The sequence below is a fragment of the Sphaerodactylus townsendi genome, linkage group LG09 (genome assembly GCF_021028975.2).
Source record: "Sphaerodactylus townsendi isolate TG3544 linkage group LG09, MPM_Stown_v2.3, whole genome shotgun sequence".
NCBI lineage: Eukaryota > Metazoa > Chordata > Lepidosauria > Squamata > Sphaerodactylidae > Sphaerodactylus > Sphaerodactylus townsendi.
Window position 1 is genome coordinate 72,447,591 of NC_059433.1, and position 12,749 is coordinate 72,460,339.

General features: G+C 47.9%; 1 protein-coding gene across 2 annotated transcripts in view; it reads left to right on the forward strand.

The window, feature by feature from the left end:
* The first annotated feature begins 3,107 nt into the window (after window positions 1–3,107).
* The window catches only part of CYRIB (CYFIP related Rac1 interactor B), a 106,884-nt gene continuing 97,242 nt past the window's right edge, over window positions 3,108–12,749 (forward strand). For both annotated transcript variants that reach the window (XM_048507865.1, XM_048507867.1), the window contains exon 1: window positions 3,108–3,233. The gene's annotated coding sequence lies outside the window, so the exon portion shown is untranslated. The remainder of the gene's footprint in view (window positions 3,234–12,749) is intronic.

Sequence of the window (12,749 nt, forward strand, 5' to 3'; positions counted from 1 at the left end):
CAAAGGATCATGCCCAGGCCAGCCTAGGTGTGTGTGTGTGTGTGGGGGGGGTAATTTTCCACACACTCCCATGATGAACTCTGTGCACACGTGCCCATAGAAAGGACTCTGAGTGCCACCTCTGGCACCCGTGCCATAGGTTCACCACCACTGCTATATCTCATCACCACCTCTGAACAGTAGAGGGGGTATTCAGCCTGCAAACCTGCTCCAGGATTAACAAACTGAGATCTTCTGGCAGAGGATGGGAGGGAAAGGGAGGTCAGCTCGAAAGCCACAGTGATCAGCCTTCCATCCCAAGCCTATGGCGAGTCCAAGGCCCTTTGCGACCACAGACCCCTCGTTTCCCCTTGGCCGGGGAGTTAAAGTGCCATGGTTTAGGCAAGGCATTTGGTCAGTGAAAAGGGATTTAAGTGCAGAACTGGCCGGCTATAACCTGTCCTCCTTGCGTCTCACCTGCTATGACTTTGCTACTTGGCCAGACAGAATTGCTTTTGCAGCCTGCCTCCAGAACCTTCATTTCCCTGCAGAGCTGGCGAAGACCGGACGATCGATCAACTGAGTGAGTGCAAATGACACCAGGGAAAAGAGTTCCAACGCACACTCCCCGGGAAGATAGATTTAGGGAGTCGGCATGTTGGTCTGCGGTGAAACAATTAGACCGATTATTCACTGCTGCTCTGCCCTGCAGCGAGGGAACGTTTCCTTCGGGGCACAGATCTCTGTACTGACGCGCTCTGTGTTACGATGCCGCAGATCCTGAAATTCCTGCAATTAGTGGGAGTACGGAAACCCCAATGTTTTCTCTTGCTTCGGGTTTCTGCTCTTTCCTGTCTCCCCTCTCCCTACCACTCCTCACAGGCACTTCCGGAGGATCTATGGCCAGCTGTTGTGAAACGCACAGAAATATTGACATAAGACAGAAATATCGATCTAACGTGGAAATATTGACACAAACATTGTAAGGGGTTTGAAAATAAAACCGGCGATCTTGCAATAACTGGGAGTGACTCAGAAGAGGGACAGGCAAGCTGTGCAACAGGCAGTGGGGTGCCTTCTCATGTGTAAACAAAGAAACACAAGGAGACTCCACAGTGGAACAAAGAGCCCCGAGGAAAACACTCCATGCATAATGGGCCTTAGGTTCAAGTCCAGTAGCAACTTGGAGACCAACAGGAGTTTCAGGGTGCAAGTTTGCAAGAGTCAACGTTCTCTTTGTCAGACAAGAGTAAAAAATACTTGTAGAAAACTAGTAGAAAAGGTTCCCCGTGATTTCTTCAAAGTAGGAACAAAAATCAGCCACAGCCTGTGCTTTAAAGTGTATTGTGGTCCTCAACTCAGGTTTTGATCTCCTTGGTGGATCACTGGGTCATGCAGATGAAGAGTTCTGATAAACTCTCAGGCTTGCCCGTTGGGTTATTTTCACTGGAATTCATAAAGGGTATTACGAGGCTTTGGGGAACAGGTGGATAGCGTGGATGGCCTACAAAACCTCATCAGATCTTGTGAAGCTAAGCAGGGGTAAGCTTATAAGAGACTCCTTATAAGAGCTTCTGGCCATTCTTGAATCCATTCTAGAGATTTCTCATTGGCCTGATTGCAGCTGGCCTCCCTATTTCTTGCTGCCTCTCAGTTTGCTAGCTGTAACATGGGAATACTATACACTGTTTCACATGAAGATGTAAATAGGTTTTATATTCCTCTGCCACAAAACAATGCACGCTCAGACCTTCTTTGTTGTAGAATGCTCCCTCTGGATCCTAGTGCCCACCCAGCTCTGCTCCCCCCCCCCTCCATTTGACCATAGGTGTCAAACTCGCGGCCCTCCAGATGTTATGGACTACAGTTCCCATCATCCCCTGCCAGCATCATGCTGAATGAATTAACCGAATGAATTAACATCTATGTAGAATAGTGTATAGGGGCTAGCAATATGAACCCACTGCCAATCTAAATTCTTCATATTCTTTCATGAATATTTTTTTCTCCACTGTTAAGCATAGAACTGTGATAAAAGAGCATTTATGTGTGGCAGTCATAGAATCACAGTCATAGAATCCCTGTGAGGCAGTCATAGAATCACAGAGTTGGAAGAGACCCCAAGGGCCATCAAGTCCAACCCCCTGCAATGCAGGAACACATAATTAAAGCACTCCTGACAGATGGCCACCCAGCCTCTCTTTAAAAACCTCCAAAAAAGGAGACTCCACCACTCTCCAAGGTAGTGCATTCCACTGTCGAACAGCCCTGACAGGAAGTTCTTCTTAATGTTTAGGTGGAATCTCTTTTCCTTCCCCTTGAACCCATGACTCTCTCTGAGTTCTAGTTCAGGACTCAGGGAAGTCTCAGATAGCTCAGGAACTCCATACTCTCATCAGTTTACCAGCTGGCCAATTGGATGGCCAATTGATAGCCACCTGGCCATGCTGAAAGAGGCTGATGGGAATTGTAGTTCCTGAACATCTGGAGAGCCGCAGGTTCCCTACCCCTGTACCTAGTCTCTGGAGCAGCAGAAAACAAGCTTGCTCCCTCCACAACAGGACATCCCTTCAAATATCTAAACATGGCTATCATGTCACCCCTAAACCTCTTCTTCAAACTAAACATACCCAGCTCCCTGTCTCTCCTCACAGGGCACGGTCTGGTGGTTTTTGCTCCTAACATTTTGTCCGCATCTATGGCTGGTATCTTCAGAGGCATGTTGTCAAGATAAAATAGGTATCATGGAGAGAAATACAAGACTGGCTGTTGTGGGTATTCTGGGCTGTGTTTTCTGGGCTGTGTGGCTGTGGTCTGGTGGTTTTTGCTCCCGACGTTTGGCCAACATCTACAGGCGGAGTCTTCAGAGGCTCGTCATGGCAAGGTGTGTGCCATGGAATGGCACATATCTTTCTGTGATACACCTCTGAAGATGCCAGCCACAGATGCGGGCGAAACCTTAGGAGCAAAACCCCCCAGATAACAGCCCAGAAAACCCCCAACAGCCTGTGGATCCCAGCCCTGAAACGGTGCAGGACTCAAGGCAAGATTCCTTTGCACACCGCGGGGTGTCCGCCTGCGCATCTGCCGCCTCTGAGCAAACCTGTAGCAGTGACGTGGAAACTGACCAACCCGGAAGCTGGAGCTCGCCTGGCAAGAGGAGGCTGGAAGCTGCTTCTCCGCCTTGCAACCCGCTGGCTGCTCTCCCCAGCCCCGGCAGGCAGGCGCGTCCTCAGCCCCGGGGGGATCTGGCGGTGAGTGACCCGATTCTCGGCTCTGTCGTTAGATCTCGCCCGATTCTCGGCTCTGTCGTTGCATCCTCGAGGAAGGGATTCTCTTCTTGTTGTTGTTGTTCAAGGTGTGTGTGCGGGGGGAGGGGGTGTCGTTCAAACCGGTTGTAACGAAAGGAAGCAAAGAGCACCAGAAGCATCCTGTCTGATGGGGGAAGGAAGCGGCAGGGAGGGGGGGGTGGGAAAGAGAGAGAGAGGCGGTATTAATAAAACTGCGAGGCGGCTGCCTTCGTTCAATAGCACCCCTTTGCAAAGGTGGGGACGGGGGAAGCAAAGCGAATTTCCCTGACCCCCCCTCCCTCCCTCCCTCCCTCCCTCCCTCCCCGACCCCCTTTTCAAGCAGGCATCCTTGCAAGAGAGATGCAAGTCAACAGCTCGACCCCCTCCCCTGTATGTTTACTCAGAAGCGAGCACCGCTGTGGTACGTGGGGAAGCGGGGGGGGGGGGGCTGACTCCCAGGTAAGGGTGCCTCGGTTTGCACCTTTAAGCTGGCTTGCCTGGCCTGAATTATTTCCCCCCAAGGTGCAAAAATAGATTTATTTGCATTGGGACTGGCATGAAGCGTGTGTGTGTGTGTGTGTGTGTGTGAGTCTGTCCATGGAGAAGGAAGGGAGAAGGAAGTCTTCCCTGAACCCAGTTTCATCCTCTGTCTCTGGTTCTAGCTTGGGTTAGGGCAGCGATGGCGAACCTTTTCGAGGCCGAGTGCCCAAATTGCAACCCCAAACCCACTTATTTATAGCAAAGTGCCAACATGGCCATTTAACCTGAATACTGAGGTTTTAGTTTAGGATAAATGGTTGGCTCTGAGGCGTGCGTTACTCGGGAGTAAGCTTGGTGCTAGTTGGTGGCTTTGCTTTGGAGCAACCGTGCAACTCTTCCAACGGGTGAATCATGACCCTAGGAGGGTTTACTCAGAAGCAAGCCCCATTGCCAGCAATCAAGGTTACTCCCAGGTAAAGGATCATACTTTAGACTTTAGCTCTTTGCATGAAAATCAGTGGGGTTTAACAGCGCTTAACAGGGTTACCTACACTGCTTCCCCAAAACTAGGTCTGAGGTTTAATGCTAATAATCAAGCCCATGGCCCAGGCCAGCCTAGATGTGCCATAGGTTCGCCACCACTGGGTTAGGGTCTGCTTCTTCAACACAGCTACCCTCCCTGTGGACACCAGCACCTGATAGGGGATCCTGATTTTCACCAGGTATGTGGCCATTGCTGTGGTTATGCTCTGAGAGAGAGAGAGACAGAGACAGAGAGAGACAGAGAGCTTTCAAAACATTTTAAAATATATGCACTTATTTTTGGAGACTGTCTTCCTGCATCCGGTTCGGTAGACTGGGAATCAAGTCTCGCTGAGTTCCATGGGCTGATTGTCGCTGCCCAGCCCCTCAGTACTAGTGTACTAGTGACTATCCTGGCCTGTGAATTGGCTGCACCTTTCCCCCTCTCGTGGGCAAGAGTGTGACCAGTGGTGAGATTCAAATAATTTAACAACTGGTTCCGGTGGTGGGATTCAAATAATTTGACCGCTGGTTTGTTTACAAGCGCTATTTTAACAACTGGTTCTGCCGAAGTGGGGCCAACCGGCTGAATCCCACCACTGAGTGTGACCCTTCAGCAGTGGCATAGGAGGTTAATAGCTCGTGTATCTAATCTGGAGGAACCAGGTTTGATTCCCTGCTCTGCCGCCTGAGCTGTGGAGGCTTATCTGGGGAATTCAGATTAGCCTGTGTACTCCCATACACGCCAGCTGGGTGACCTTGGGCTAGTCACAGCTTCTTGGAGCTCTCTCAGCCCCACCCACCTCACAGGGTGTTTGTTGTGAGGGGGGGAAGGGCAAGGAAATTGTAAGCCCCTTTGAGTCTCCTGCAGGAGAGAAAGGGGGGATATAAATCCAAACTCTTCTTCTTCTCTTCTTCAGCTCTTACCTTTCACTTTCCCTCTGAAGTGGAAGCCCCATCCCCTCCCCCACACACACCACCCCTCTTCCAAAATCTGGATATGTCCCATCATGACTGGGAGTCGGGTTGCCAACTTTGGCTTAGAAAATTCCGGGAGATTTGGGGCCTGTCCCTGGAGGAGCGAAGCTGGGGAGAGATCTTAGTAATGGTAGGACGCCGTGGGGGATGCCCTCCAAAGTTGTTCTTTTTTAAAGGCAAACGGGGGTCTAGAGAAATTCCAGGCGATCTCCAGACCCCACCTGGAGGTTGGCAAGTCTAGTTGTGGTGCTCTGGATGCTCGTGCTTCTGAAAACAGCAGGTCAGAGGTGTTGGGATGTTACACAGAAGCTGTACAAAATCTTGGCGCTGCGATTTGTGTTTTGCCGGTCAAAGCATTTGGCGTCATTCAGAAATGTGTTTCAGGCTCAGAGACAGTCCGTGTGTTGGCCAGGGGGAGCACTTGTCTTGGCTGCCGGCCAGGAAGCTCTGCTTGAAGAGATAAAGAGAATGAATCCCTTTTTATGGCCTTATTTCCCTCCCACTAATTTCTCCTAGTCTTTTTTTCTTCTTCTTTTGACTGGTATACAATTGGCAGGAGTTATCTGGACTGAAAACTCTGAACGAAACAGTGGGGATGCAGGCAAACAGAAGTAGTAAGTCAAAGTCCGGATGGGCCTTCGATTGTATCTTTCACTTAGCTGTTAGAATCCTGTGGTTTCTCCAGATACCAGGAATTCATACTTCTATCAGTTTCCCAGTCAGTATTACCACTGGCCTATGCTGGCAGGGCTGATGTGGGAAATTGGTAGTCTCCTGAACATCCGGGAGAGCTTAGGTTCCCTACCTACCCCTGTCTTAGCACATCGAAGTTCAGGCCCAATAGCATCTTAAACACAATTTTTTAAAGGGTATAAGCTTTCATGAAGAAGATTTTGGATTTATATCCCACCTTTCTCTCCTGTAAGGAGACTCAAGGTGGCCTACAAACTCCTTTTCCCTTCCTCTCCCCCCAACAGGCACCTTCTGAGGTAGGTGGGGCTGAGAGAGTTCCGAAGAACTGGGACTAGCCCAATGTCACCCAGCAGGAATGTAGGAGTGTGAAACGCATCTGGTTGACCAGATAAGCCCCCACTCAGGTGGGGAATGGGGAATCAAACCCAGTTCTCCAGATTAGAATCCACCTGCTCTTAACCACCACTTTACACATATATTCACCCTACACCAGTGATGGCGAACCTTTTCGAGACTGAGTGCCCAAATTGCAATCCAAAACCCTCTTATTTATCGCAAAGTGCTAACACCTGAATACTGAGGTTTTTGTTTAGAAAAAATGGTTGGCTCCGAGGCACGCGTTACTCAGGAGTAAGCTTGGTGGTAGTTGGTGGCTTTGCTTTGAAGCCACCATGCAACTCTTGCAACGGGTGAATCGCAATGGGTGAATCTGAGGGTTTACTCAGAAGCAAGCCCCATTGCCAGCAACCGAGCTTACTCCCAGGTAAAGGATCGCACTTTAGTCTTTCACATGAAAATCAGTGGGGTTTTACAGCGCTTAATAGGGTTACCTACACTGCTTCCCCAAAACTAGGTCTTGGGTTTAATGCTAATAATCGAGCCCAGCGGCCCAGGCCAGCCTAGATGTAGGGGGGCGGGCGGGGGGGCTCTGTTTGTGTGTGCCCACAGAGAGGCTCTGAGTGCCACCTCTGGCACCCATGCCATAGGTTCGCCACCACTGCCCTACACCCTCCCAACACAATGTAGAAACGAGTCCTTGACCTCCCTGCTGCTAGCCAATCGGAGCCCTCACAGCACACTTTCCTCTGCTTCTTGATGAACCATGCTGAAAGCTTGTCTAAAAACGATTCCTCCTCCCTCTCTTTTTGGGGAAGGAAAACCATATCTTTGGAGGGCAGCTGAGGTGCTATAAAAGCAGCTACCTCTTCTTTTTAAAAACAGCACAGCTATTGCTAACCAAAATCTCTTGTTTCCCTCATATGGAACGGAGTCACAGCTGCCTGAGAACTCTGCAAGAAGACTAAATGGACAGAGTTAAAAAGGACGGAAGCTTGGGCGTGTGGTAGAATTCACTTTGTAAGAGCTTCTTCACAAAAAATATTCTGTGCTTTTTGCCATCATGGGTGAGAGACCAAGCCGAGTCCCTCCATTAATATTGTTAAACTGCCACCCTGTTGAAAGGGGCTTCCTTTCTCAGTTGGAGAAATAATGTGCTGCAGGAATTTTGATTTTTTAAAAAGCAGACTCAGAAACCTGTGGACACACCCAGCTGAAGTCTGTCTCTGTCTTTGGTGTCGGCTGCAGGATTGGGTTTGCAGGTGCCGAGTGAAAACATGGGTGTCAACCTAGCATTTCATACTGCAGATATTTGTCCTGCTGTCTTCATGCTTGGTCCCCCCCCCTCCCTTTTTTTTTGGCTCTGTTTTGGAGTAGTTTGTGGCACTTAGGATGGAAGGATGTGTTTGTGTAAAAATGCTTTAATTAACTCTCCCCATGTAGCACTTCCTATTAGGGGTGCTTTTGTGGCAGGTTTGCAACTTTCTCATGCTGTTGTTGTCACTGTGCCTATCTGTGGGATGATTTTCTGGAAGATTCCGTGAGAATCTCTGTAAGGCACCTTTTGTGCCAATGGGCATTTTTCTTGAAGGTTTCCTTGAAGATTATAGGCATTCAGTCATGAATTCTGTCTGTCTATTCATAGCAATGATTAAAAATCCGTTTCGGGTTTGGAAGACTTTTTTATTCAGTAGTTTTTAACTTGCTATTGATTGGAAGCCAGAGTGGACTTGGAAAGAGGGAAGAAAACTCTTTTCATCATACCAGAAACTGAGAAGTCTTGATTTCACTGGGCAAAGTTGGATGCTTCCATCTCAATGGAGGTTTAATTTTCACTCACCTGTGCCAATATTTCTACAAGAGAGTGACCAAGTTAGATTCTGTAATCTGTTTCACACAAAGATGTTAGTTTGGTCAGTTGAGTCGCAGTGGTTGAGAAAGTCGTATGCTTCCACATTAGAATATAGTCCTGAACGGACATGAGAATTATCGTTCATTTTTATGCTCTGCCTTTGTTAAAACCATTGTTCTGTGCATTATTAAACCAGGTACTTTGATACAAGAGCATTTATGCCAAAAATGTATTTTTACTGTCCAACTTCCAAAGAGATGGAGGGAGCAGGGCTCGGTAAACAATAGGACCCAGAGAAGGGTCTTCTACAAGAAAGAAGGTCCAGCATGTTTTGGTGGTGGAGGACTATACAATCCTACTATCACAGTGGTGGCGAACCTATGGCACGGGTGCCAAACGTGGCACTTCGAGCCCTCTCTGTGGGCACGCATGCACAGAGTTCGTCATGTAGGGGGAGCGGAAAATCACCCCCCCACACACATACACATACACAGCTAGGCTGGCCTTGCTTCTGAGTAAACCCTCCTAGGCTCATGATTCACCCATTCGAAGCATTGCACGGTTGCTTCACCAAGTTTACTCCCGAGTAACGCGCGCCTCGGAGCCAACTGTTTTTTCTAAACTAAAACCTCAGTATTTAGGTTAAACTACCGTGTTTATACTTTGCGATAAATAAGTGGGTTTTGGGTTGCAATTTGGGCACTTGGTCTTGAAAAGGTTCGCCATCACTGTACTATCATCTTTCTGTGTTGATAGTTCCATGGGAATGTCAACTCAATGCATGGCAGCTGTGAAAAAGGCAAACTCTATGCTGGGGATAATTAGGAAAGGAGTTGATAATAAAACTGCAAGGATTGTCATGCCCTTATATAAAGCAGTGGTGCGACTGCACTTGGAGTACTGTGTTCAGTTCAGGTCGCCACAGCTCAAAAAGGATATCAAAGAGATCGAAAAAGTGCAGAGAAGGGCAACGAGGATGATTGAAGGATTGGAGCACCTTCCTTATGAGGAGAGGTTGCAGCATTTGGGGCTCTTTAGTTTGGAGAGGAGACATCTGAGGGGGGATATGATTGCAGTCTATAAAATTATGCATGGGGTAGAAAATGTTGACAGAGAGAAATTTTTCTCTCTTTCTCACAACACTAGAACCAGGGGGCATTCATTGAAAATGCTGGGGGGAAGAATTAGGACTAATAAAAGGAAACACTTCTTCACGCAACGTGTGATTGGTGTTTGGAATATGCTGCCACAGGAGGTGGTGATGGCTACTAACCTGGATAGCTTTAAAAAGGGCTTGGACAGATTTATGGAGGAGAAGTCAATTTATGGCTCCCAATCTTGATCCTCTTTGATCTGAGATTGCAAATGCCTTAGCAGACCAGGTGCTCGGGAGCAGCAGCAGCAGCAGCAGAAGGCCATTGCTTTCACCTCCTGCATGTGAGCTCCCAAAGGCACCTGGTGGGCCACTGCGAGTAGCAGAGTGCTGAACTAGATGGACTCTGGTCTGATCCAGTAGGCTCGTTCTTATGTTTTTATGTTCTGTGGAAAAGAGTATAGTATTCCCATGTTACAGCTAGCAAACTGAAAGGCAGCAAGAAATAAGGAGGCCAGCTGGAATCAGGCCAATGATGAATCTCTAAAATGGATTCAAGAATGACATGGACTTCTTATAAGGAGTCCCAGAAAGTGACAGCTGGTGATGGTTTTTCTCCAAATGACGTGCTTAAAGGGCAGAATTACAAGAGGCAGAGGGTGGGGTGGGGATCTACTATGGAACTAATGAAGCTCAAGCTTCAGGGTCCCTAATCCCAGAGTGGACTTTCAGACGGATGGAAAAGCAGGGCTAGGGAGGCACTAGGGCCCCAGTGGAGCATTCTACAACAAAGAAGGCCCAGCATGCTTTGTTATGTGGCAGAGGAATATACAACCTACTAACATCTTTATGTGAAACAGAGTATAGTATCCAACATGCATACGGAGGAGGATGCTATTCCAAGAGAGGGCTCTATACTATGGCCCCTTCTGCACATGCAGAATAATACACTTTCCATCCACTTTCACAATTGTTTGCAAGTGGATTTTGCTACTCCGCACAGTAAAATCCAGCTGCAAAGAACACTGAAGGTGGGTTGAAAGTGCCTAGGAGTCACCAGCATTTTCTTTAATGACAACTACTTCTGAGTAACGAAAGAAATCCTGAACAACACCCCCTTCTCTTTTGGCATATTACCAGGTTTTGTCCTATCCTAGAAACAGACCATGGGCTCGGAAAAGACTCTACCAACTAAGCAGTACAGAGAAAAATTCTGTGTAATAAACATTTTTAAAAAGAAAGATTGGAACAGATATTTTAGTCTTCTTGCCCTTGATCTTCTAGATCAGTGGTTCTTAACTTGTGGGTCGTTTGACCCCCAGAGGGGTCGCGACCCACAGGTTGAGAACCACTGTGGGTGGTTCACAGGGGTTGCCTAAGACTCTCTGCATCAGTGTTCTCCATCTGTAAAATGGATAAATGTTAGGGTTGGGGGTCGCCACAACACGAGGAACTGTATCAAAGGGTCGCGGCATTAGGAAGGTGGAGAACCACTGTTTTAGATGACTTACGAGCTACTCCGCAGCATCCAGCAAACTAACGTAGGTTGAAGGCCACTACTTTACACTTTCCTCCAGGTTTTTTTGTTCACTGTCACATTACAGCTGGCCCAAGATCACCCAGCAAGTTCCACGGCAGAGTGGGGATTTGAACCTGCATTTCCCAGCACCGAGTCAGATACCTTACCCACTACACCATGTTGGCCAACACAGTATTTGCACAGCACATGAACCAATAGAAGGATAAGGCATCACCCAAGAGTCTGAAGTTCCACAAAGCTGACGATACGTTTCGTGTTTCTTTGCCTTCCAATGGATTCCACAAATGCTCTGCAACATCTTCCATTCATAAGGCATTGCTGAACTATGCTGGAAACGAAGGAGATAACGGAAATTGAGAAGGGACGAATACTCACCTAAAACATGCCATTTCCATTGGTGTTTCCACGGAACAGAATTTATTTTAGCACCTTCTCGAGGGAATGCTTTTAAGATTGCGGGTTGTAATTAATGGAGTGCGAGCATCCGCTTGTGTGCTAGGCCACTTAGCCCGGGCTGAGCTTGTTAGGTTCCATTTGAATAAAAAACAGATTATCCCCTTCTGTCTGAGCAGATGCCAGCCCAGGGAATTTACAGCCTTGCTTGGTTGTTACAAATTGTGCACCTGTTGCAGGTAGCCCCATCTTTCAGTTAAGGCTCTGGGCTAAACCTGGATCCAGCTGGTCTGTGTATAAGAAATTGAGGACATTTGGGTCTGCATTACTGCTCTGCACAAGCATTCATTTTTTTTGAGGCATCTGGAAATACTGGGGAAGTTTGCAAAAAAAGATTGATCGTGAAACCTGTAATCTTCAAAAAATGCAAATTTGAATTCCATCTTCACTTTGGATTTTGACTTCTGTAGATATGCTGCCATCTTCTAGTTGAGATCAACTGAATCAATCAATCGCTTGCATAGGGGGCAAGATGCGAAATGCTGTCGGGAATTTGATATTTCACAGGATTGGATAATCAATCTCAAATACCCTATGATTCCAAATCCAGATCCAAAAGTTGTAAATATTCAGAGAATCCCTGGAAATCAACAGGCACAGATGAGGAATTTTCAGAAATGAATGATTAGTTCCAACTCTTTTAAGAATGAGAAATTCATCTTTTCTCTGGCATGCTTGTGGATTCCCTTAATAATGCCCTTCAGATATTTTGGCTGGGCAAATGGTGATAGGGAAAGGTGGAGATATATATAACAGTGATGGCGAACCTTTTTGAGACCGAGTGCCCAAATTGCAACCCAAACCCCACTTATTTATCGCAAAGTGCCAATCCAGCAATTTAACCTGAATGCTGAGGTTTTAGTTTAGAAAAAAAAACCAGTTGGCTCCCTCTTCCTCCGCCCCACCCGCTCGAGTAGGGGCCAGCCTGTTCTAGCCATCAAGTCCTGCCTCTCTAGCATCTCTGCCTCCTCTGTGCCCCCCCCCCAGCAGCAGCCACCCGGAGCACAGGCATCAGGCCTGCCAGCCGAGTTCTCCCTGCTCACCGCGGTGCACGCACGTCGTGCTCAGTGGCCCAAACCAGCCTAGATGTGTGTGTTTGGGGGTGATTTTCCACCCCCCACATGACGAACTTTGTGTGTGCGTGCCCACAGAGAGGGCTCCGAGTGCCACCTCTGGCCCCCGTGCCATAGGTTCGCCATCACTGATATATAGGATAAACAGGAGCTGGTGAGAACCCACAACTTGTATGTGATCATATTATGTCTGATCCTGGGCAGAGACCCCTGACCCACCCTGTGTACTCCATAGCCCCAGTAGGAGCGGACCTTTCACTCCAAACATGGATTGCTACTCTGCATCAGTTCCCCGCCAGCATGGCCAATTGGCCATGCTGGCAGAGGCTGATGGGAATTGTAGTCCATAACATCTGGAGGCTGATGGGAATTGTAGTCCATAACATCTGGAGTGCCAAAGGTTCGCCACCACTGCCATAAACTATGAAGTAAGGCAGCATGAATCTTGTCAGGTCTCGGA